The sequence below is a fragment of the Phocoena sinus genome, chromosome 2 (assembly GCF_008692025.1).
Source record: "Phocoena sinus isolate mPhoSin1 chromosome 2, mPhoSin1.pri, whole genome shotgun sequence".
NCBI lineage: Eukaryota > Metazoa > Chordata > Mammalia > Artiodactyla > Phocoenidae > Phocoena > Phocoena sinus.
Window position 1 is genome coordinate 12,769,955 of NC_045764.1, and position 24,677 is coordinate 12,794,631.

At 41.4% G+C, this 24,677-nt stretch overlaps 1 non-coding gene across 1 annotated transcript; it reads right to left on the minus strand.

Moving 5' to 3' along the window:
• Positions 1-528: 528 nt before the first annotated feature.
• LOC116750052 lies at positions 529-634 on the minus strand. Its single transcript, XR_004348796.1, has one exon. It is a non-coding gene; the product is annotated as a U6 spliceosomal RNA (small nuclear RNA).
• Between the last annotated feature and the right edge of the window lie 24,043 nt (positions 635-24,677).

The window sequence follows — 24,677 nt, forward strand, 5'->3', positions numbered from 1 at the left end:
TAAACCTATTACAGTACAGTACTATATAGCCAATGGTGTTAGTTGGGTACCTAGGCTAACTTTGTTGGACTTAATGAACAAATTGGACTTAGGAACGCGCTCTCCCAATGGCAGTCAGTGGTATGTAGGGGACTTACTGTATTTTCGGTCTGAGGTTGATTAAGGATGTGGAACCCATGAATATGGAAGGCCAACTGTATATGAGAGACAGAATGATGAAGCAAACGGATGAAATGTTAATAGCAGGTGAATCTGGGTAAAGAGTATTCTTGCTAATACCCTTGCTCATACAACCTTTCCGTGCTTGAACTAGTTTCCAAATAAAAAGTTTAAAAATTGAAGGAAAAAAACCCTGAAAGTAGCCTTCCACCTCAAACTCCTCTTCCCAGGAGTAGGTCAATGTTAACAATTTTGCATGTATATTTCTAGATCCATTTCTATGTATTTTTTATTGTGGTAAAATATACATAGCATAAAATTTACTGTGTTAACCATTTTTAAGTGTATATAGTTCAGTGCATTAAGTGCAAAAAAGTGGAATGCTTCTGGATTTATGTGTCATCCTTGTGCAGGGACCATGCCAATCTTCTCTGTGTGGTTCCAATTTTAGTCCACGTGCTGCCGAAGCAAGCGCTCTAGGCATTTTTATTTTTTTCTTTTTTTGCGGTACGCGGGCCTCTCACTGCTGTGGCCTCTCCCGTTGCGGAGCACAGGCTCCGGACGCGCAGGCTCAGCGGCCATGGCTCACGGGCCCAGCCGCTCCGCGGCATGTGGGATCTTCCCGGACCGGGGCACGAACCCGCGTCCCCTGCATCGGCAGGCGGACTCTCAACCACTGCGCCACCAGCGAAGCCTCTAGGCATTTTTAAACACGCATGTTCCAACATTATAAATGTAATCATACTGTACAAGGGAAGAAAAAGAAAAAAATGAAGGTGAAAGGTAAACATTCCTGGTAAAACAAAAAATTTGTGACTAGCAGAACTGCAGGAATGTTAAAGGAACTCTTCAGGCAGAAGGAAATTTTAATCCACATAAAGGAATAAATAACGCCAGAAATGGTAAATATGTGGGTAAATACAAAAATGTTCTTTCACCTACTTAATCTCTTTAAAAGATATTTGACTATTTAAAGCAAACATAATAAAGTGTGTGGGGCTTATAATATATGTAGAAGCAAAATGTGTGACAACAAATACAGAGGACAAGAGGAGGAAAATAGAAGTATCCTTTTGTAAGGTTCTTACATGTCACATGAAATGATAAAATATTATTTAAAGGGAGACTATGATTACTTATGATCAGTCGAATAACCCTAGAGCAACCACTAAAAAAAAATGTTTAAAGGAGGTATAGCTAGTCAGCCAATAGTGGTGATAAAATGGAATCATGAAACGATTAGATTACTACAAATGAATAGAAATGAAGGGAAAAGAGAACAAAGAATAGATTGGGACCCATTGAAAACAAGTGCCCAAATGGTAAATTTAAACCCAGTCACATCAATAATTACATTGAATGTAAACTGTCTAAACACTCCATTATTACATAGATCAAATCATTATGTTGTACACCTAAAACTAATACAATATTATATATCAAGTAGAATGCAATTCTTTTAAAAAAGCGCTCCATTAAAAGACAGAGATTGTCAGATTGGATAAGGAAAAGCAATCCTCAACTATATGCTGTCTGTAAGAGACTGACTTTAAATATAAAGACGTGAGCAGGTTAAAAACAAAAAGGTAATTTTTAAGTTATGTAAAAAGTTTATAAAAAAAAGAGTAAAAAGATAAATATATGCCACACAAGCTCTATGCAAAAGAAAGGGAATTGACTATATTAGTATTAGACAAAACAGATTTTAGATCAAGGGATCATAATAATAAAGGGATTAATTCATCAAGAAGACAACAATGCTGACAGGGCTTCAAAATACATGAAGCAAACTGAGAAGTAGAAGAAGAAATAGACAAAATTATTATTGTAGATTTCAATGCTCCTCTCTCGATAATTATTAAAATATGTGGGCCAAAATATCAGTAAAGATACAAACAACTTGAATAACATATCAACCAAATTAAATTAATGGGCATTTATAAAACATTCCATCTAACAACAGCAGAATAAACATTATTTTCCAGTGTACATGGAACATTTACTAAGATAGACCATATTAGGGGCCATGAAACAAGGCTCCAATAAATTTTAAAGGATTGAAATCATTTATGCCATATTCTTTGACCACAATGAAATTAATTAGAAATCAGTAATACAGTCGCATAGCACAGGGAGATCAGCTCAGTGCTTTGTGACCACCTAGAGGAGTGGAATAGGGAGGGTGGGAGGGAGACGTAAGAGGGAGGAGATATGGCGATATATGTATAGCTGATTCACTTTGTTATATAGCAGAAACTAATACACCATTGTAAAGCAATTATACTCCAATAAAGATGTTAAAAAAAAATCAATAATAGAAAGATATCTGGAAACACTCCTGTTTGGAAATTAAACAACATATTTCTAAATAACACATAGGTCAAAAAAAAAAATCACACGTGAAATTAGAAAATATGTTGAACTGAATGAAAACAAAAGCAGCATGTATTAAAACTGGTATGCATCTAAAGCAGTGCTATAAGGGAAATTTGTTACTTTCATTGCTTACACTGGAAAGAAGAAAACTTCAAAATCAAAAATCTAAGCTTCCACCTTAAGAAACTAGAAAAAGAAGAGCAGCTTAACCCAAAGTGAAAGGAAAGGAAAGAAATAACCAGAAATCAATAAAATAATAAATGGACAAACAATAGGGAAAACCAATGAAAGCGAAAGCTGATCTTTTGAAAATAAAATTGGTAAATCTCTAGCCAAGCTGAATAATAAAAGTATATAGAGGACAATTACCAATATCAGGAATGAACAATTCTACATACACTAAAATGATAATAAGGGAATATTATGAATAACTTTAAGCCAATACACACATCAAATTAGATAAAACAGAAAAAATTCCTAGAAAATCAGAACTAAAGCTCACTCAAGAAGAAATAATTTAAATACCCCAATTTATATTTAAAAAATTGAAGTAGAATTGAAGAAAACCCTTAAGTCCAGATGGCTTTACTGGTAAATTCTACCAAATATTTAATGGAGGAATAAAACCAATCCTACACAAAAAATTAGAGTGGAGAAGACTTTGCTATTTATTCTATGGAGCTAGTATTACACTAATACCAACACTAAAAAAGGAAATTAAAAGGATAGAAAACTACAGGCCAATACTCCTTATGAACACAGACACAAAATCATTAACAACATTTTAGTAAATCAAATCCAGCTGTATACAAAAAAGGAATGCATCATGACCAAGTGGGGTTTATCTCAGGAATGTGAGATTCATTCAACATGCAAAAATTAATAAATGTAATCCACCACATTAACAGACTAAAGAAGCTGTATGATCAGCTCAATTGATGCAGAATAATATTTCGCATTTTTAACACCCAATCATGATTAAAAAGTCAAACAAACTCTCAGCAAGCTAGAAATAGAAGGAAATTTTCTCAATCTGATAGAGGAAGTCCACCAAAAACCTATAGCTAACACCATACTTAAAAATTTTAAACTGAATTATTTTCCCCTAACTTTGGGAAGAAGGCAAGAATTCCTCTTTTGCCATTTCTATTCAACAGGAGTTCCTAGTCAATGTTATAAAGCAAGAAACCAAAATAAAAGCCACACTATTTTGAAAAGAAGAAATGAAGATGTCATTATCCACTGGCTATGTGGTTGCACATGTAGAAAATTCTAAGGAATCTACCAAAAAGCAACTATAACTTGGAACTAAGTCGATCAGAATTTGTAAAGAATTCACAAAATAATAATAGGACAACCTGATTTTTGAAATGGGCAAAAGATGTGAACAGACACTTCACCGAAAAAGATATACTAGTGGCAAATAAGCACATGGGGGAAAAAATGCTCAACATCATCAATCATAAGGGAAATGCAAATAAAACCACAATGGGCTACCACTCTATACCCTCCATAATGACTAGAATTTTTTTGATTTTATTTGGGCAATACCAAATGTGGACAAAGATGTGAAGCAACTAAGACCCTCATACACAGCTGATAGGAATGCAAAATGGTACAGCCACTTTGGAGAACCCTTTGTCAATTTCTCATGAAGTTAAATATACATTTACCATATGACCTGCAATCCACTTCTACATATTCACCAAGCAAAATGAAAATCGACATCCATGTGAAGACACAAATATTCATAACAGCTTTCTCCATAATAGTCCAAAACTGGAAACACACCACACGTCATCAACAGATGAATAGAAGAACAAATTATAGATCACTCCCTGGCAATGTGAAGGGACAGACTTCTGAGATGTGCAACAACATGCCACACTGAAATTCGGTTTTGTTTGTTCTTTCACTCCCTTAGCTGCCTCTCCACCACACACACACACACACACCCCCTCTGTCACTATATACCCCTTGAGATCAGGAACTGTTTCCTCTTTTCCTTTGTATTCCCAGTGCCTAGCACAGAGCCTGACCTATAGTAAATGCCCGGGAATTATGTATTGAATGAAAGAATATTATTGCTTTTCAGTGTTCATGATGTTCTTATTGATGCCAAGTCAGCTTGCAGCTTCCATATTCTGGGGCATTGGGCTCTTTTCTCGTGTACTCTGGTGAAGCACACCGTCCACTTTGACTTCCAGATGACTGGTCGGCCGAGTTGACAGTGGCAGTAATGGAAGCTTCTGCACTCCTGCTCCAGTCTTTCCTCTTGATCCTCAAGGGGTTTGAGCTAAGGTTTCTTCCATCCCTTCTTTGGGCTCAGGCACAGTGCCAGCCTCAGCCCCAGTGTCTGAATCATATGCTCCTTTGGCCAAGTTTTAAGAGCCAACTTGCAATTTGGCCGTTGCAATATGTTCTGACTCCTTCGCATGTGGTTTGAGCTCATTGATATTCATGAGCTTGCAAACAGGAGACCCATCTCACTGGGAGGCTGGGCAGTGGACAAAGGGCCCTTTCCTGGTCTCCCTGTGATGTTGGCCAGGCTGCTGTGCCCACTGAGAATAGCCCAGATGCTTCTAGAGGGGTTCCTTAAGTCCCTGTCCAGATGGAACAGATCTTTCATCCCTGAGCTTTGGGTATCTTGGCCTCCAGAGATGAGTACCCAGAAGCCCACGTCGCTCTGGAAGACACTGACTGTGTTTTCACTTCTTGGGGACCCTGATGTGTATTTGATTCAGTTAAAAATGTGTAACCAGGTCCAGCATCCCACAGCAGCTAAGAAGGAATGCCAGAGCAGAGAGTAATGTCCACAGTGGCAGAGGTTGCTGCAGTTTCATGGGCCAGCAGCCAAAGAGATTGCTTTTTCTTGAAATAGGTTACTATTTCTCTTTTTTCTGGTTAGGTCATAGACTCATAATACAAGCATGCTTTTGCTTCCCTTAATTCAGTTAAGCCATTTTCCAGAATAAGCTCTCTAGCTCATCAACTGAGTTCATTAACTGGTGTGTGCGTATGCATGTATACGTGTGTACCTGTGTATGTAAACAACTTAGGGGCCTAACCTAGACGGGCCACACTTTCAGGGAGTTCCAGCACATGAGGGCCTCCTGCTAGCTGTTGTAAAATAACAGTACTGGAATGTTTGTATTCAGATACATAGGACATACTATGTGTCAGGCACTGTGTTAAATACTTTTCAAGGTTTATCTCCTTGAATCCTTATGAGGACTGTGGGAGGTAGGCCAGTCTTAGCCCCAATTCACAGATGAGGGAACTGAGGCTTATCAAGGTGAAGTAATTTGCGCAAAGCCACACCTCCAGAAGTGATGGACCTGATTTTCAACCTCAGCGGTCTGGCTTCAGAACCATGCTTTTTACCGCCACGTGTTGAGATCGATGGGTCAGCCCTCGGAATAACACCATCAGATAAAGAGGGTGGACAGCAGCCAACTCCAATTTTATATTGTTGGCTGTGGATGAGCCGCCTTCTGCTCAAAGGGAAGAGCCCAAGTCTGGACTCTGACTTACAGCACTGGTTAATTTTTGGCAGAAGGGACTGTTTGGTGTCTCTCCAACATCCTCTAACCTAGATGCACAGGAACTTGACCATGGTTCCTTGAGGTGGGAAGGCGGGTAGTGATTTTCTGGGAGCCGGTGAAGAACTGTAACTGTTGGGAAGAGAGCCCTCCTGACTTCTGAGAAAGCAATGGGAGGATCCATTCCTTCGCTCATTCATCAAATATTTTTAAGCACCTCTTTTGGGGGGAGAGAAAGGCAGCAACAGACCCTGCCTTCATAGAGCTTACAGTCTGGCAGAGAAGATGGCAGTTAAATGAGCAATTACAATGAGGTGCCTGAGAGCAATGCTACAGGAAGCGCTGGGAGCAATGGGTGCATGGGCCCTGGAGGACACTGTCTCCCATTGAGAAGTAACATCAAGGTCAAGGTCGGGAGACTGGAGCGGCTCAAAGGCAAACACCAGGATCAGCCCAACGATGAGGAGAGGTAGATGAAGAACACAGGGGGCTGAGGAGAGCCCCATCTGTCCTCGTCCCAGGACATTTTAAGTGACCATCAAAAAAAATGTCATGAGCTCTCAGGGGCACCAGAACCAAAGGCCAAGCGAGTTTCAGGGTTCTGGCGTTTCTGCTAGTAGGCATGCAGAGCCACAACGTTTCTTATTCTCATTGCTAACATCAACCACGCCGCTAACCGACTTTGATCTATAGAAGCTTGATTACATTAAGCACTTGCTAAAGGAAGTTTCCTTTCTTTCCCTAAATACCATATTTTTTTCACATATTGGATCTGCCACCCTCCCAGGGAGAGTGATTCATTTTCCAAAGTTGATTTTTCTAAGAAGTAAATTCTCATCCACTTTGAAAGCCTACCACAAAGTGACATGGCAAAACCCGGGGAACAATTGCAGTAATTAAAGACAGTATTTCAAGTTTTCCCCAACTTTTCATCAAGTGCTCCCACAACAGAGGGGAGTCAAACCCTGCCCCCTGGAAGTTTGGAACATCCTTACAGTTCTCAGGAAGGTCTTCGAAGTTTTTTTTTTTTTTTTGCCATACGCGGGCCTCTCTCTGTTGTGGCCTCTCCCGTTGAAGAGCACAGGCTCCGGACGCGCAGGCCCAGCGGCCATGGCTCACGGGCCCAGCCGCTCCGCGGCATGTGGGATCTTACCAGACCGGGGCACGAACCCGTGTCCCCTGCATCGGCAGGCGGACTCTCAACCACTGCGCCACCAGGGAAGCCCTTTTGTTTTATTTTAAAATGTTATACCAACATTAGTGAATTTTGTGTTAACTCTGTAACATCAGAGATTATTTTAATATGAAAACAGTATATTGCAGATGAAATCCTGCTATTTGTGACAACATGGATGGACCTTAAAGGTATTACGCTAAGTGAAATAAGTCAGATAAAGAAGGACAAATACCATGTGATTTTGCTCATATGCGGAATATAAAAATAAATAAATGAACAAATCCAAACTAACACAGATACAGAGGGCAGAGTAGTAGTGGTTACCACAGGGGGAGGGGCAGAGGTGGAGTAGGAAATGGGTAAAAGGAGTCAACTGTATGGTGATGAATAGAAACTAAACTTTGGGTGGTGAGCACGCTGTAGTGTATACAGAAGTAGAAATGTAATGTTGGACACATGAAACTTATATAATGTAATAAATCAATGTTACCTCAATAAAAGAAAAGAAAAGAAAAACTGTATTTGTCACCGAATCTTTGAATAGTTGATGCTCCAGGAAAATGAGCCAGCTGCATGCTCCAGAGCAAGAAAATCCTTTTCACTCTTTTTCATTACACAGTGCTTTTTTTTAAAACCATAAAAACCACCAGTAAGTACAAAAAATTTAGAGTGAAATTTGAAAATATTCTACAACACTTAACAATGGTTTCCTCCCCACTTTGGGCTGGTGATCCTAAATCTAACCCAGAAGGCTGCGATTCATCCTAGATCTCTTTGAATCTCTTTGAATACAAAGATTTTGTTTTTAATCTATAAAATGGAGACAAAAACATTTGCCGCATAGGGATGTTATAAGGACTAAATTGAATTAGCGCATGTAAAGTATTAGGCAATAATGGATACCCCATAGAAATCTGTTTCTTTCCCATAGATGCATCTCAGTGCAATCTAGACAAACTGCAAAGAAAAAAAATCAGTCTTGGGCTTGCCTGGTGGCTCAGTGGTTGAGAGTCTGCCTGCTGATGCAGGGGACACGGGTTCGTGCCCCGGTCCGGGAAGATCCCACATGCCTCAGAACGGCTGGGCCCGTGAGCCATGGGCCACTGAGCCTGCGCCTCCGGAGCCTGTGCTCCGCAAAGGGAGAGGCCACAACAGTGAGAGGCCTGCGTACCGCAAAAAAAAAAAAAAAAAAAAAAATCAGTCTTGCTAAATCAAGACAGAATTCTTCACCGAATTATCTGAAAGTCAAAATACTTAACATTTAAAACAGATGATTAAGATTCTAGAAATTTCATTTCTGCTTTCAACTCCCCCGCTACTTTAGAAATTCATTAATTCCTTCTGTGCTGTGGTCTTACCATGCAAAAGTTGCAGTAGTAATACTGACTCCTTATGGAAATAAATGGATGAAAGAAAGACACTTAGACATACATCAGTGACTGCTCTGTGTACCATCCTTGACCATAGTCTTCTAAGTGCATTTCAGAAGTTTGATGAGCACCATCCTGATAGAATGAGAATTTCTCTTCTCCCAGGAACAGACGAGAAATACGAGGGAAAAGGGACAGGCCGACCTGCCGCAGGTGATGTAGTAACCACTGAGCTGGCCATTATAAGAACATTAATGGCCCTGACTTCCACACGTCACAGAAACCAGCACATCTATAAAGGCTGGTGTTAGACTGACAATTTGGAACAGATGATCAAAGACTCCCTGAGTGTCTTTTTCTAAAATTACTGCACAAGAAGACTGAAAAAAGGGGAGTAAAAAAACGTCATTGGACCTCCAATCTCTAACTTATGTTTTCTAACTCACAATATGAAATTCTGTATCATCAAATGACATTTAAAAAAAGAATCAATGCTCATGTATGATTAAATATATATATATATTCTATTTTTTAAAAGCACTGTGAGACCTAAAATGAGCTGTGTAATGCAATAAATGAATTCAGTAGGAATCTGAATGAGATAAACCTTCCTGTTACATTTTTTGCACAGTAAATTGCAATGTATTATTATTTTCTTATAAGCAACAAAAAAATGTTTTAATATTTAGGTATAAGTCACTGAGAATTATTTTTATAGCCATTTACTATATAAATAAAGCACATTTATTATATAAGTAAATTATATATAATAAATATTATAAATTATACATTATTATTTATAATAAATATAAATTATGTATGATACATATTATATATAATAAATATAATTTATTTGTATAGTAAATGTGCTAACTTTAACTATCTTAATTAAATAAAGGACTGTTGCAAAAGATTTGATAGACAGTATTCAAAAAAAACCTGTGGCAAATTCTCCTTCTTACCTTGGTAAAGAGAGGGAAATATTTCATAAATGACTATGATACCCTGAAGAATTATTACATTTCTTTGATAAATATGATAGATGGAAATGGTCTTGGAAACAATAAGCTAGATATATAGAGTGACATTTTATTGTGCACATAGAATCCTCATTAGTTATGTGTTAGATGTATTTAGATCATACAACTGTTGTTGGCATTTTCCTTAATCTATTTTGTTCATTTACTGCCTTTATAATAACCACAGTGCCCTGCAAGTAGAGTCTCACAAATTTAATCTTTTCCTATTTGGTTGCATTTTCATATTTACAAGGCTATTTGGAAAAAAGGAAGACCAGAGGAAAAAGATGCCAAATTGTCACATGAAATTAAATCTATGTTCTTAAAAATGAAATGGTGTACTCAGCACATGGCTGTGCTCTTTGCAGAATTAGATCTACCATTGTTTCTGGTCTTTCATGCTGCTAAGAACTACTTCTCGCTGTCTGGAAAATTCCTTTCTGAAATGATCTGTGCCATACTTCATTTAAATTGCAAGATAGGATAATCTTCTGCATTTCACTAGCATTTCTAGAACTACTATGTATATAGATACATCAGCCTAAAGACAGAACACTAGCTCATAGGAGTAGTAGGAGACACAAATAGAAAAAGCACTGTTTCTGTATAGCCATCTGAGGCTGACGCTAATTATCGAGGATAATCTTTTGTCTTGATTTGAGCTGTTAACACTTGAAAATCTATTTCCTGAAATTGGCTTCTTGTTATGAATATCAAGGCATGTGAATCTCAAATAAACATGGAGGAGGCAGACTCATTTTAATTTCCTAAGAGTTACAATCAGATGTTTTCATATATGTGTATGTTTATATCATGTTTACTATTGACATAAGATAATGGAATGGCAATAACAATGTGAATTTGTTGAATGCCCCCTATGTGCCAGGCATTGTGCTCAGTATTTTTCATGATTTATCTCCTTTAATCCACCAAATTCTATGAAGTAAAGACTCTTATCCCCATTTCACAGATGAGAAAACGGAGGTTTCGTGCCATTAAACAACTTGCCCAAGGTTGTACAGTCAGTAATGATGAAACAAGGATTTGAAATGAGACATTTTGACTCCAGCTCTCATGGTCTTAAACTATTATTCTACCTCAAAAAAATTTTAAGGTAACTTGAAAGATACACACCACATATTAAAAGAACATGAATTTGGAGCACATGGGAAAGAGGTTAGAGAAGAGGAATGTCAGTGGAGCCAGGAATTAGGCCAGTACGTGAAATGTACAGGATTTGCTTAGCTTGAACCACAGATGTATTCTACGCTTTCTAGCAGTCTTTGCAGAGACAAAACACAATGATGGGGCCTATATCATCAAACCAAACCATATGATTAAGAGAAGCACAACTATTCTTTATAGTCTGACGATAAAGACAGCCTCTTAAGGATCCTCATAAACAGAACACCACGTAATGTAATGAAGTCCATTTTCAACAGAGTCCTTACAGTAAATGTGATGGTGCATTTCACAGGTCTCTTTCTTACTGCTCTGCCAACACAGGCAAATAGCACAATTCATTTAAAGCGATTCTCCAGAAAGCCAGCACCACACGGCCTGGATATGCAAGGGCCATCGGCAAGACCGGGGACACTCATGAAGCCAAACAATTTGCTTTTCAAATCGAAATCGAAACCAAAACACAAATAATAAATTTACTGCCAAGTTTTCCCTCACTAAAGGTAACAGCTTTTCGTCTGTAGTTGTGATATATGTACAATATTTTTCAAGAAGTACAAGTAGGGCTTCCCTGGTGGCGTAGTGGTTGAGAGTCTGCCTGCCGATGCAGGGGACACGGGTTGGTGCCCCGGTCCGGGAAGATCCCACATGCCGCGGAGCAGCTGGGCCCATGAGCCATGGCCGCTGAGCCTGCGCGTCCGGAGCCTCTGCTCCACAACGGGAGAGGCCACAACAGTGAGAGGCCTGCGTACCGCAAAAAAAAAAAAAAAAAAAAAAGTACAAGTAGTGAAGCATAGAATTGATATCTTAAGCAAGAGGGAGTTAAAATAGCATGTGGTTACCTTTACAGGTATCCATGACTTAGAAACACGTAATTTTTACATCTGCTGCTACACATTCCCCTCTTCTCTTGTCCGTCTCTTCCATGCTACCATGACAGGAAACACTGCGGAAAACCATATGGAGCTTCTAGAAAACCTGAAGGTACAGAAGTAGACAAAAAAGAAGTTATAAAAATCAGTTGAAAAAAACCTGCTTATGAGGTTGTATCAAAAGGTCAGATTTCAAGACAAAGCTGGTGTTTTAATAATCTTTGTCGGACTTCCCTGGTGGCGCAGTGGTTAAGAATCCACCTGCCATACGTATATGTATAGCTGATTCACTTTGTTATAAAGCAGAAACTAGCACACCATTGTAAAGCAATTATACTCCAATAAAGACGTTAAAAAAAAAAAGAATCCTCCTGCCAATGCAGGGGACACGGATTCGAGCCCTGGTCCGGGAAGATCCCACATGCCCAGAGCAACTAAGCCCATGTACTACAACTACTGAGCCTGCGCTCTAGAGCCTACGAGCCACAACTACTGAGCCTGTGTGCCACAGCTACTGAAACCTGCACACTCTAGTGCCCACGTGCTGCAACTACTGAACCCGCATGCCACAACTACTGAAGCCCGCGCCTCCATATCAAGAGAAGCCACTGCCATGAGAAGCCCGCACACTGCAACAAAGAGTAGCCCCTGCTCGCCACAACTAGAGAAAGCCCATGCGCAGCAATGAAGACCCAATGCAGCCAAAAATAAATAAATTTATAAAAAAATGATAATAATCTTTGTCCCCAAATTATCTTGCCCCACACTATCTGAATTGCTTCATTTCACCTTGTTAGACTGCAAAAAAATACCCAGGAGAAATAGTTTGGGGCTAGCAAGCATCCTCTTTTTAAAACTACAGTTTCTTCTGGCTGAGTTAATGATCTTTAAGTCATTCCTATCTAAGTATGAATTAGTTTAATCAATGACTATTCTTCTATCACTTAGCAAAGGAGATTTTCCTGGGGAAATACAAATACACAAGGTATTTCGAGGCCTCCAAAAGGGAAGAAGGCAGGTGCCCAATTATTTCAGAATTTTCCCAAGGCAGACCTTTCTTTCACCCAAGGAAAAGAGAAAAAGATATTTTCCTCTACTGTCCTCCTCTTTCTCTTCTAAGCAGCAAACATAAAAATAATCTGAGAAAGGGTAGCATAAAGGACACATTTATAGTGATAGAACAGTTCTGTATCTTGACTGTGGTGATGGTTACATGAATATGTACATGTGATAAAATAGCATAAAATTAATGCACATACACAAGTGCATGCAAAACTGGTGAAATCTGAATAAGGTGGGTGGGTTGTACCAATGTCAATTCTCTGGTTGTGACATTGTAGTTTTGCGAGATGGTACCCTTGGGGAAAGAAGCTGGGTGACGAATATACGCGATCTCTCTGTATTATTTCTTACAATTGGGTGTGAATCTGCAATTATCTCAAAATAAAAGTTTTGTTTTGTTTTTTTTTTTTTGGTACGCGGGCCTCTCACTGTTGTGGCCTCTCCCATTGCAGAGCACAGGCTCTCGGGCGCGCAGGCTCAGCGGCCATGGCTCACGCCCAGCCGCTCCGCGGCATGTGGGATCTTCCCAGACCGGGGCACGAACCCGCGTCCCCTGCATCGGTAGGCGGACTCTCAACCACTGCGCCACCAGGGAAGCCCTCATGTATGCTTTTCGATTTTCTTTTCCTCTACCTGAAAAAAAAAAAATCTTACCCTTTATGATCCAGCTTCGAAGACTCCTCTACAAATTTTTCTGACTCTGCTCACCTAGCAGAATTGAACAAGTCTTATCCTGTGTTTCCATAGCATCTCAAATAGAGTAATAAAGGCTAGTACATGTTTAGCCCTTACTATACCCCAGGCACTTTAATCTTTACAACAACTCAGAGAGCAAGACAGTAGTACCCTCCCCGTTTTACAGATGAAGGAATTGAGGTACTGAAGGTAAAATTACTTGCCCAGCATCGCACAGAGAGCAAGTGGCAGAGACAGCTTACACAGCTGAGCAGTCAGCCTCCGGAGCCCCCAGGGTAACTGGTGTATGTCCTGCCTCTTCTATGAATCACTGGTTATCACTCGGCACATGGTGTTGAGTCGTTTGTATTCTCACCTCTCTCCCTTCCTCCAAAGGAAGAGTCACCCACACTTGCTTCCTCCCCTTCTTCATCTCCCACTCGCTGTTCTACCCATTAGGATCGGGCTTCTGCCCCCACCACTCCCTTGAAACTAGGGTTGGCCCTCTGTATCCACAGCTTCCATCGTATCCACAGGATGTGACCAACCGAGGATGAAAAATATTTGAACAAAAAACGCAGAAAGTTCCAAAAAGCAAAACTTAAATGTGCCACTCACTCGGCAACTATCCGCACAGGGTTTACATTGTACTCGGTATTCTAAATAATCTAGAGATGATTTAAAGTATATGGGAGGATGTGCGTAGGTTATATACAAATACAGCGCCATTTTCTGTAAGAGACTTGAGCATCTGCAGACTTTGGTATCCTGGGGTGGGGGAGCGGGGAGGAGGTGGTGGTCCTGCAGCCAACCCTCCTGAGGGTACAGAGGGACAACTGTACACTCACAGTGGTCACCAATGACCTGAAGGTTCTCAACACTTTTCTGTTTTACCCTGACTTCTCAGTTGTGTCAGAAACTTCCGACCCCTCTCCGCCTCTGGAAAAAATCTCTTCCCTTGGTTTCCCCGGTCCCTCCCCGTTTTCTGTTTCTCTTTCCCTATTGGCTGCTTCCCCATCTCCTTAGTTTCCTTAGCTGCTTGCTCCTAAACTTCTATGCTGCCCTCCCCTGCCCCAGGTCAACTCCTATCCTACAGCCTTTTCCTAGGGAGCCTCCTGCACTCCCAGTTCGTTCTTTGCGGCCCAGATATTTCTTTTGACCTCAACATCCACATAACCAGGTGTTCCTACCCCACCCTGGTTTCCTAGGTAAACCTTTATCACAGCACCTCTGTTTTATTAATTTTTTCTTAGCACCTTGCATAGAGCAGGTGTCCAATAAATATGTTTTTTAATAAGAGAACTTAGGTAAAACAGGCTGGAGGGTGTTTTGGTAAATCAGGCCAAAATGATGTTGCTATAAAGTATAAAACTCCACTGGAGAAGAAACTGGATTTAAAGACAGAACAGGCTATGCTTGGGGGCTGATAAAATGCAGAGCTGGGAGCGAGAGTCAAACGTAACTTCCAGGTATCTGAGTGTAATGTGTGCAGAGAGAGAAGGTTGGCCCTCTTCTTTGATAAGCTTTCCAGATAATTACCAATATTTCATTTTATTTTGTTTTGTGCTGTGTAAGATAGACACAAGGGAGGAAGATCTTCTTTCCAAGCACTGGTTAACTGCACCAGTTCCACCAGCCTATGAGCACCATGAGAACAGAGACCCTGTCTATTTTGTCCTCAGTGCCTTGCCCAGGGACTAGTATATCCTAGACATGCAACAAATACGTATTATTTTTCTCTTGAGCATCTTCTATGTACCAGGAACTATATTACATGCTTTGCATATATTTTCTTCTTTAATACTCACTACAATTCTGACACCAAGTTCTGATGTGTGGGGTTCTCACCCCACACCAAGCAATTCTTAGACACCAACTGAGTGCCCCACAATTCAACTCAGTTCCAACACTATCTGCTTGGAGATAGTGTCAGATCCAGTGGCTTAAGGGGTCCTACAAGACTGCCCCTCACTTCAGAGGCCAATCTCAAGCCCAAGTTATCACCTGTGCTTCTGACAGCTATAGATCCAAGGTTCCCACAGCCTACTCTTTGGTCTGATTAATTTGTTAGAGTGGCTTACAGAACTCAGAGAAACATTTTACTCACTAGATTACCAGTTTGTTATAAAAGGATATGACTCAGGAAGAGCCCGGTGGTAGAGATGCTTAGGGCAAGGTATGGGGAAAGGGCACAGAGCTTCCAAGGCCTCTGGGTGCACGACTCTCCCTGAAGCCCCGTGTTCACCAATCTGGAAGCTCTCCAAACCCCATCAATTTGGGTTTTTATAGAGGCTTCATTACATCAGCATGATTGATTAAATCATTGGCTACCAGCAATTGATTTGACTTCCACCCCCTCTTCCCTCCTCAGAGGTCATGGGGGGGAGGGGGGGACACAACTGAAGGTCAGACTTTCCAGTCCCCAGTCACTTCTGGCAACCAGCCCGCATCCTCAGGTGCAGTCCCAAAGTCACCTCATTAACATTACAAAAGACACCTTTGTTGCTCCCATCCCAGGAAATTCCAAGGGTTTTAGGAGCTCTGTGCCAGGAACCGGACAAAAACCAAACGTATATTTTTCATTATATATCACAATATCGCACTCACACACACACACAAAAAACACATTTTAGGAGTGAGGATGGTTTGGAAAGGTTAAGTGGCTTGTTCAAGTTTATACTGCAAGTAAAGTACCTAAGGCAGGAGTTAAACCTAAATGGGTCTGTAAATCAACTATACCTCAATATTTTAAAAATAATAAATTTTTTAAATATGGGGGAAAAAACCTAAATGGGTTTGGTACCAAAGGCTAACCTTAAATGTGATACTATACATCCTTCCTATATGTAGTTTAATTTTCCAGGGAGATAAATTTATGTAATAGTGAAGAAACTTTGTATTCTATTACAAGTTAATCACTAAAATTATGTTGCCTATAAGTTTAAATTATACATAATGGCCCATCTCTGGGAACCCTGCCTCCCAGGTAATGAGCTTTAATCTAAAATACCTTTGTTTACCTCACAGGAAACATCCTGACCAGGCCGACCTGTGAATAACTGCAGGATGGAAGAAAGTAACACATCCCCTCCAGAGTCTGCCCGGAACCAGGACCTTACCCTCTCCCTTTTGGTATAAAAGAAGCTTGAATTCTAACTCGGGAAGATGGTTCTTTAGGACATTACTTTGCCATCTTCTCGGTCTGCTGGCTTTCCAGATAAAATGGCTATTCCTCACCCCAACACCTCATTTCTTGATTGATTAACCTGCCGTGTGGCAAGCAGGATGAACTTAGACTTGGTAACAAATTTTGGTGAAGCCAGCCAGGAGCCTTGCTGTTTGTGGCCAGTCTGCCCTGATTGGGTTCCAGTAAGGCCCTAGCAGCTACTGGGACCTCTTGTCCTGAGGATCTTCCCTTCAAAATTACCCGAAGCGGCACCGGCTGCCCCAGCCCTTGGCAATTGGAGCAAGGAATTGACATCTGGGAGCTGACAGGTTCCATACAGTAGGGTAAGTCGCTCCAGTGTGTACAGCCAGAAACTTTATTTCTTCTCCGTTTGGGGCTTTCATTCTCCCGAATAAACCGGTTTGTTTTGTATTTGAGTGGGGTACCCTGTTGGAGAGAGGAAGTGATGGCCGGACTTTCACCCAATTTGTGAAGCAGTTTGTTTATTCGGATGCCAGCATTTTTGTGTGCCGTTTGTGCTTTGTTTGTCCTGTATTTAGTAATGCTTGGCCACAGTAGCTGTTAGGATCTCCACAAGGGGTTTAGGCAGGGTTATCTTGAGACCCTGTGGACCATGTACTGTCCCCCTTGCTGTGTTAATTACGTCGTTTGTGGTCTCCTGTGTTGTTGGCCTGGATCCAATAGCTCTCCAAGGAGTCACATTGCATGGGGGTTGAGTTTGTGGTTCTTGTGATGTGTAAAACCCTCAGACCAAACTTGAGGGTTTATTTAGGATTTTCTGTTTTGTTTTAGTACCATTTCTCCATTTACAGACTGATGTCAAGTGGAGGAAAGGAACAGTAACAAAAAAACCTGTCCGTTCCTGTCTGAAAGTGGGACATTCTCAGGGACAGGAGAAAGGTTCCACTTTGTTCCTAGAATCACCAAAAGCCCCATCCCAGAATTCAGCCCGGTTGGTTGATGCCAAGGCAAAAGGCATCCTTTTAATGGTTAGAGATTATCAATTGCTAGTTATGGTTTTATGGTGGCCTTTGGGTGGCTCAATAGCTATTCTGTGAAGGATGATGAAATCCTCTATGTGCAAGCGTTTGTGCTATTACATCAGGGTGGGAAAAAGTCAGACAGTTGTCACCTTATGGTAAAAGGAACCCAAGGGAAAATCTGTCATACAGGAAGGAAAAAGAAGGGAGTGAGGGTGAGGCTATGTTGCTCCAACCTCCGGCCAAGCTGGCTGTCCCAGCTGCCCCAGCTGTTATGGCAATACATCCACCCCTTCCCCACCTCCCATTCCCAGCCAGCCCCAATTCCCAACACTGGGGCTCAGGGAATGGTTGAACTGGCTCCCCTTCCTTATAAGGATCAACTAGAAAATCCTATGTGAGTTCCTGGGGCACAGGGGCCTGGTCTGGTATCCCTGTCTAAGACCTGACAGGGCACCCAGTTTGGGCCAGGAACCATTCCCGAGGCAGGGCAATTTCCCTTATGCTGTATCCCAGAGAGAGCCTACATGCAAACAGCCAGCTGGCTGAGTTTCTATGGCTGCATAGTCCTTTCCCCACCTCAGTCTTGTTTAATTGGAAAGATCGAAACCCCCCTTATAGGGAGGATCCTCTCCGAACGATAGAATTGCTCACGTCTTTTTTTTCTTTTTTTTTTTTTTTTTTTTTTTTTGCGGTACGCGGGCCTCTCACTGTTGTGGCCTCTCCTGCTGCGGAGCACAGGCTCCGGACGCGCAGGCTCAGCGGCCACGGCTCACGGGCCCAGCCGCTCCGCGGCACGTGGGATCTTCCCGGACCGGGGCACGAACCCGTGTCCCCTGCATCGGCAGGCGGACTCTCAACCACTGCGCCACCAGGGAAGCCCTTTTTTTTCTTTTTTAATTAAAAAAAATTTTTTTTAATTAATTTTTATTGGAATAGTTGCTTTACAATGTTGTGTTAGTTCCTCCTGTACAGCAAAGTGAATCAGCTATACATATGTATCCTCTATTTTTTGGATTTCCTTCCCATTTAGGTCACCACAGAGCATTGAATAGAGTTCCCTGTGCTATACAGTAGGTTCTCATTAGTTATCTATTTTATACATAGTGTCAATAGCATATATATGTCAATCCCAATCTCCCAAGTCATCCCCCCGCCAACTCACTTCTATTTTTGCTACCCACCAGCCTTCATGGACAGACATACACATTCTTCTCAATGTGATGCTTTCAGGAGATGAAAGGAGAATGGTCGTTGATAAAGCCAGGGAATAAGCATACCAGCTCCACCTAACAGACCCAAATGGTGCACCTGAAGCCCCCTTGGCAGTACCCATAGCTGAACTAAGTTGGGACCCAGTGAGGGAGGAATGTCCTTATTAGAGCACTACCAGAAGTGCAACTTGGCAGGGCTTTGAAAAGGGGAACCAAAGCAAAACAGTTTGAATGAAATTCAGGAAATTCAGCAAAAACCAAATGAAGACGCCTCTGAATTTTTGGAAAGAACTTATCAGGCCTACAGATGTTATACTGATGCAGATCCCAAGGCCCCTGAAAATACTAGAATGGTAAATTCAGAGCGCCTCAAACATCCGGAGAAAGTTGCAAAAATGAGATGGTGCATTTGGAATGAACCCTTCTCAACTGGTAGATGCTGCCGTTAAAGCGTTCAACAACAGGGAACAAGGGCAGAAGAAAGAAGATGCAAAGTGGAGCACCATTTTTCTGGCATTGGATTCCCAGAAGGCAAGTAACCCAAAGAGAGGTGAGGCCCCCACTGGGGAAGGAGCAAAGCACCCACTGTAAAGAGGAGGAACGTTGGAAAAGAGATTGCCCTAGGCTAAATAGGAAGGAAAACAATAAAAGACAGGAGCATCTCATATGGTAGAAGGAGAGGGGCACATTCATCTCCTGATGAATGAAGAGGTCCAGGGGCTTTGGATGAGCTGATTGACTTTCTGACAGACTTCAGGCGCAGTATACTCTGTGGTAAACACCAAGGCGGCGCAGAAAGCATCTCAACCCATCCCAATCACAGGAGTCTCTGGAGTAGAAGATCGTTCATTCTTACAACGTCTAGAATGCCAACTAGGAGCCCTCACCCTGAAACATAGTTTCTTATATATGCCAGAGTGTCCAGTCCCTCTTTTGAGCCAAGATCTTCTTTGTAGAAAAGGACAAAGAGAGGCCCAAAGAGTAGGGTTTCACTCCTGATCGTACGTCACCTGGCTGGAAACGTAGAGTGCAAGGAATTGTTTTGATCCCTGAGGCAGTCTTAGGTACTGTGCTATGCGCAGTCGTAACAGTACCCATTACCGGAGAGATGCCACCATACAATGGATTCAAAAGTGCACAATGGGGCCTAACCTACAAAAAGACCATCCAGCGAGGCACTCAGAATTGCATGATTTGTGCTAAAAATAACCCAAAGACTGCTGTCAGACCTCCCAGATGGGGGCTCAACACAGAGGAACCAGCCCCACTGAGGACTGACAAATAGACTTTACTCAAAGGCCTCGAGCTGCAGGAAATCTCAGATACGTGCTAGTGTTTGTGAACACTTTTTCAGGATAGATAGAAGCATATCACACCCAGGTAGAAAAGCCTCCGAAGTGGCTAAAGCCCTCCTTAAGGAAATTAGCCCTTGGTTTGAGTTAAAGCATTGCAAATTACCCAGTTTTGATGTGTTTTATTGAAAGAGTAATGTCTAAAACTGAGCCCATGAGAAAAAAAATTTTTTTCTCCTAAAAGAGTGAAAGTGTAGAGACTACTAGGTCGTTTCCTTTTTAAATGATCTCCCCTCCTTTAAAGAAGAAGGGAAAAAAAAAAAAAAAAAACTGTTGTTTAATGTCCCAGAAAGTTTTTTGAAACAAGCAGTTTGTCCCTTTTTTCTAAGCACAAGGCCAAAAAATAGGAATTATTTGGCTTTCTCTTCTGAAGCAGATCTGTGTAAGCCTAGCCTGAGAAAATCCTCCTTGCCCATTAACTAAGGGAGCTGTCACAAAGGAATTCTGGGAATCATGATATGCATTTATACACAAACCGTCTGAAAGGGAAACAAAGCTTGACCTGGTTTTCTTCAGAACGAGACCACACTTCTTTTTTTCTGCTCCCTTTAAAGATGGGGGGGGGGGGGGCGGGGAAACAGCTTCAAGCCAACATTGCTATCTTCTCCTAAATGCTGTTAACTTGAGTCACCAAAAGGAAGATGGTTAGCTATCTGGTATAATCTGATTTTATAGGTATTTTGACTCTTGATTGAGTAAAAACATGTTGCTTATCAAAAGAACACATTTACTAATAATAGATCATCTTTGCTGAGGGTGTCTAAGGCTCCTGGCCCCCTACTAAGCACTGTATGTGCCAGTTTATTTAATCTTCAGAACCCTGAAAGGAAGTGCTATGGTGAGCCCCATTTTACAGATGCCTAAACTGAGGCTTAGGGAAGTTGAATAAGGTGGTTGGGACTAGAGCCATTACTCTTGACCACTGGGCTCTAAACTTACAACTCAGTTAGGGAGCCAGAACAAGAACCTGCAAATATATATTTTTAAATTTTTATTGAGGTATAGTTGATGTACAATATTATGTAAGTTACAAGTGTACAATATAGTGATTCACAATTTTTAAAGGTTATATTCCATTTATAGTTATTGTAAAATATTGGCTATATTCCCCATGTTGTACAATATATCCTTGTAGCTTATTTTATACCTAATAGTTTGTTCCTCTACTCCCCAACCCCTATATTGCCCCTCCCCCTCCCCACTGGTAACCACTAGTTTGTTCTCTATATCCATGAGTCTACTTCTTTTTTGTTATATTCACTAGTTTGTTGTATGTTTTTAGATTCCACATATAAGTGATACCATACAGTATTTGTCTTTCTCTGTCTGACTTATCTCAATAAGCATAATGCCCTCCAAGTCCATCCATGTTGTTGTAAATGGCAAAGAAGAACCTACAAATATTTAATAACACCAGTCAGCATACGCTGTCTGCCAAATAAATGGAATGAACCACTATCTACATGGAGCCCAGAAAAGGGATGCTTTCACAGCAGCAGAGACCTGAGACTAGGAGGCAGAACTAAAAGGAGGACTGGTTTCTGGTTGAGTGGATATACTGATGCTTCCACCAGTAGCCTCCACTGAGGAACAGTAGTAAAAACCTCTTCAGCAGGCTAAGAAGGAAGTTATTTTTTACAAACACTTTATGTTGTTCTCTATGTGTGAAACCAGCTTTATGAACAGGCATTCGATCCTAGGAGATGTGTATAGAGAAGCCATCAGTTTGCTGTTGGAAATCTCTTTAATTCTCCCCCTTCTCACCCACTAGAGGAATAGGTTCTTGGATTTCAAGGCCCTTCTACTGCAGCCATGAGTTTTCTGGGCTGTCAGTTTCTAGTGAAGGAAATCCTAGAATAAATGTGGCCGATTATATGCCCTTATCTTGAACAGAAAGAGGAAAAGGTCTTTTTTCTTCTCCCATTTAAAATTGTCATATCTTTCTGCAGTTTTTGGCAGACCTTTCAGGAAATAAGTTAGACTGAAAATTTGGAGATCTCAGTAACTTTCTGGGCTACTTTATTTATTTTTTAAATTTATTTATTTATTTATGGCTGCTGTTGGTCTTTGTTGCTGCGTGCTGGCTTTTTCTAGTTGCGGCGAGCGGGGGCTACTCTTTGTTGTGGTGTGAGGGCCTCTCATTGCAGTGGTTTCTCTTGTTGAGGAGCACGGGCTCTAGGTGCATGGGCTTCAGTAGTTGTGGCACGTGGGCTCAGTTGTTGTGGTGCACGGGCTTAGTTGCTCCGCGGCATGTGGGATCTTCCCGGACAAGGGCTCGAACCCATGTCCCCTGCATTGGCAGGTGGATTCTTAATGACTGCGCCACAAGGGAAGTCCTCTGGGCTACTTTAAAACATCCACTGTATTATGAATACAGTCTAAAATCATTGAAACATTGATTCTTTGTATTTCAGTAAATATAACAGCTGCCTCGAATCAGAATGAGGGACAATAATCAACTGAGGGGGAAAAAGGAGGAATTTTTATGGGAGCTAAAATGTCTTATGTGACAGAAATATTTTAATAACTGCCAAGCACCTTACCCCATGCAAATATTGACTTCAAAGAAGTCACAACATTAAAGTTTGTTATTACTTCCTCCTTGCATCCTACACAGAATATAGGACTTCAGTACAGTTGGATAAAAAAAGTGTTGGCCACTTAACACAGCAACTGCAGTAGCCTGGGCTGCAAATATGCCCTTCCTTCAGGGGTGCACATGTAGCCTATCTTCGGAGGACAGATTTGAAACAAAGGAAAAGGAAGTGGTGAAGAAAACTTCATCTTCAGATGTAGCAACAAACAGTGTGCAACCAAATGGGAATTTAAGGGGGTCTTGTATTTTACACGATATGTCGCCCTTTGCTTTTTTTGGGTTCATTTCATGCAAATACAGTAAGATGTCAGAACTACAGACAATTTACATGTGAGAACTCTTTGCTACCTAAATCGAAGCCTATGCAAATTGTACACTTCTCCTTAATCTCACCATTGATCAGACTCTTTGCCAGCCACTAAACTGTGACAAAACTTCTCCTTTATTGAAATAACACGTTAGCATTTCATAAATGAGTCCCAAATATTTGTGAGCTATTTTCAGACATAGTATTTATGAAACTATTAAAAACTCATTACTCTTGCCATCTTTTTCATGAGCTGAGTATTAAGCACAGGTTATTTATATCATGGTCCTAGAGACACTAGTAACTTTGGTCTGGGAGATATTTGCACTTAAGATACATCATGCAACTGGCATACGTTTATTTATTTAGCGTTATGTTTATACACTTATCTGTTGGTAGCAAGTCTAGCTTGTTCTTTTACAGGGCTGTGTATAGGGAATACATCATGTCTTTATTTGATGAATGTAGTTGAAGTGTCTTATGCTTTGAAGTGAGAATGGAGCAGTGTCTGGAGAAATCTGAGTTGGACGTTTACTCTCTCCATTAAACCGGACCAGGAAGGAAATAGGACCAACCCCAGGACAAAAATTATCCTGAGGTCTTTCCCTTCTGTAAAAAGAGTCTCAGACTTCCCGTTCTGTGTGGAATAGAGGGAAAACATGTTAGAACTGACATACACATGTCAGAGAGAGAAAAAGAAACATCTTGGGGCATCAAAAGGCCCCCGGGTGTGAGAGCATCAGCATCTGGTCCAAAGTGTTACACACACTTTGTTTTCTCCCAGTTAACTTCAAACGACACACGTGTGTGTGTGTGTGTGTGTGTGTGTGTGTGCTGCCAGCCTGAATGATGCTAGCTAGCTTCCTTGTCCATGTGTCTACTGTCTCATTTTTCAGAAGCTCTTGCCTGAGACCAGTTTTGGGCAGTGGCCTGAGTATGTGAAGCGGTTATACTGATGGGTGTGCAACCATCTTAAAAACAGTCCAGGGCGAGTTAGACAGTGTCCAGCAGAATTGGTAGGAACCCCTGGTCTTGGAAGCCAGAGTCCCTGTTCCTGGTGCTCTAGTTGTTTTCCTTGATTCCTGATCCTGAGAACCAGACCCCTCTGTCCTGGATCATTGCCTGCAGCCATTGCCTTGGATTTCTGTAGGCTTGTTTCTCCACGCTATAATTTTGATTTGCTAAGTAGATCCAAACTGGCAATAACAGAGTGAATCCTACATACCAGAACTTAATCACACAAATGACCCTAGACCTCTTTTTTCCCCCCGACCTGTCACATCCAATTTATCACCCTGTCCTCTCAATTCTACTTCCTAAGCCCATGTGGAATCTGCCCTGGGGGCTCCAGGCTCACCGTCCTCTCACCTTAGGGTCTAATGACCTCTTACCTGGATAACTGCACAGGGTCTTCTCTAGCCTTCTCTGCATGCTCCCCCTCCAGCCCCTCCTCTCCAGAATGCTGAGGCGGGGACGCCCCAAAACAAAACAGCGATCATACCTACGCCCCTGGATAGGATAGAGAGCCCTTCCTTGGTTCTCCATGGCAGCTCAACATGGCATCGAGAAGGCATCGAGAAGGATGTTAATGCAGCTGGGTGTGCCCT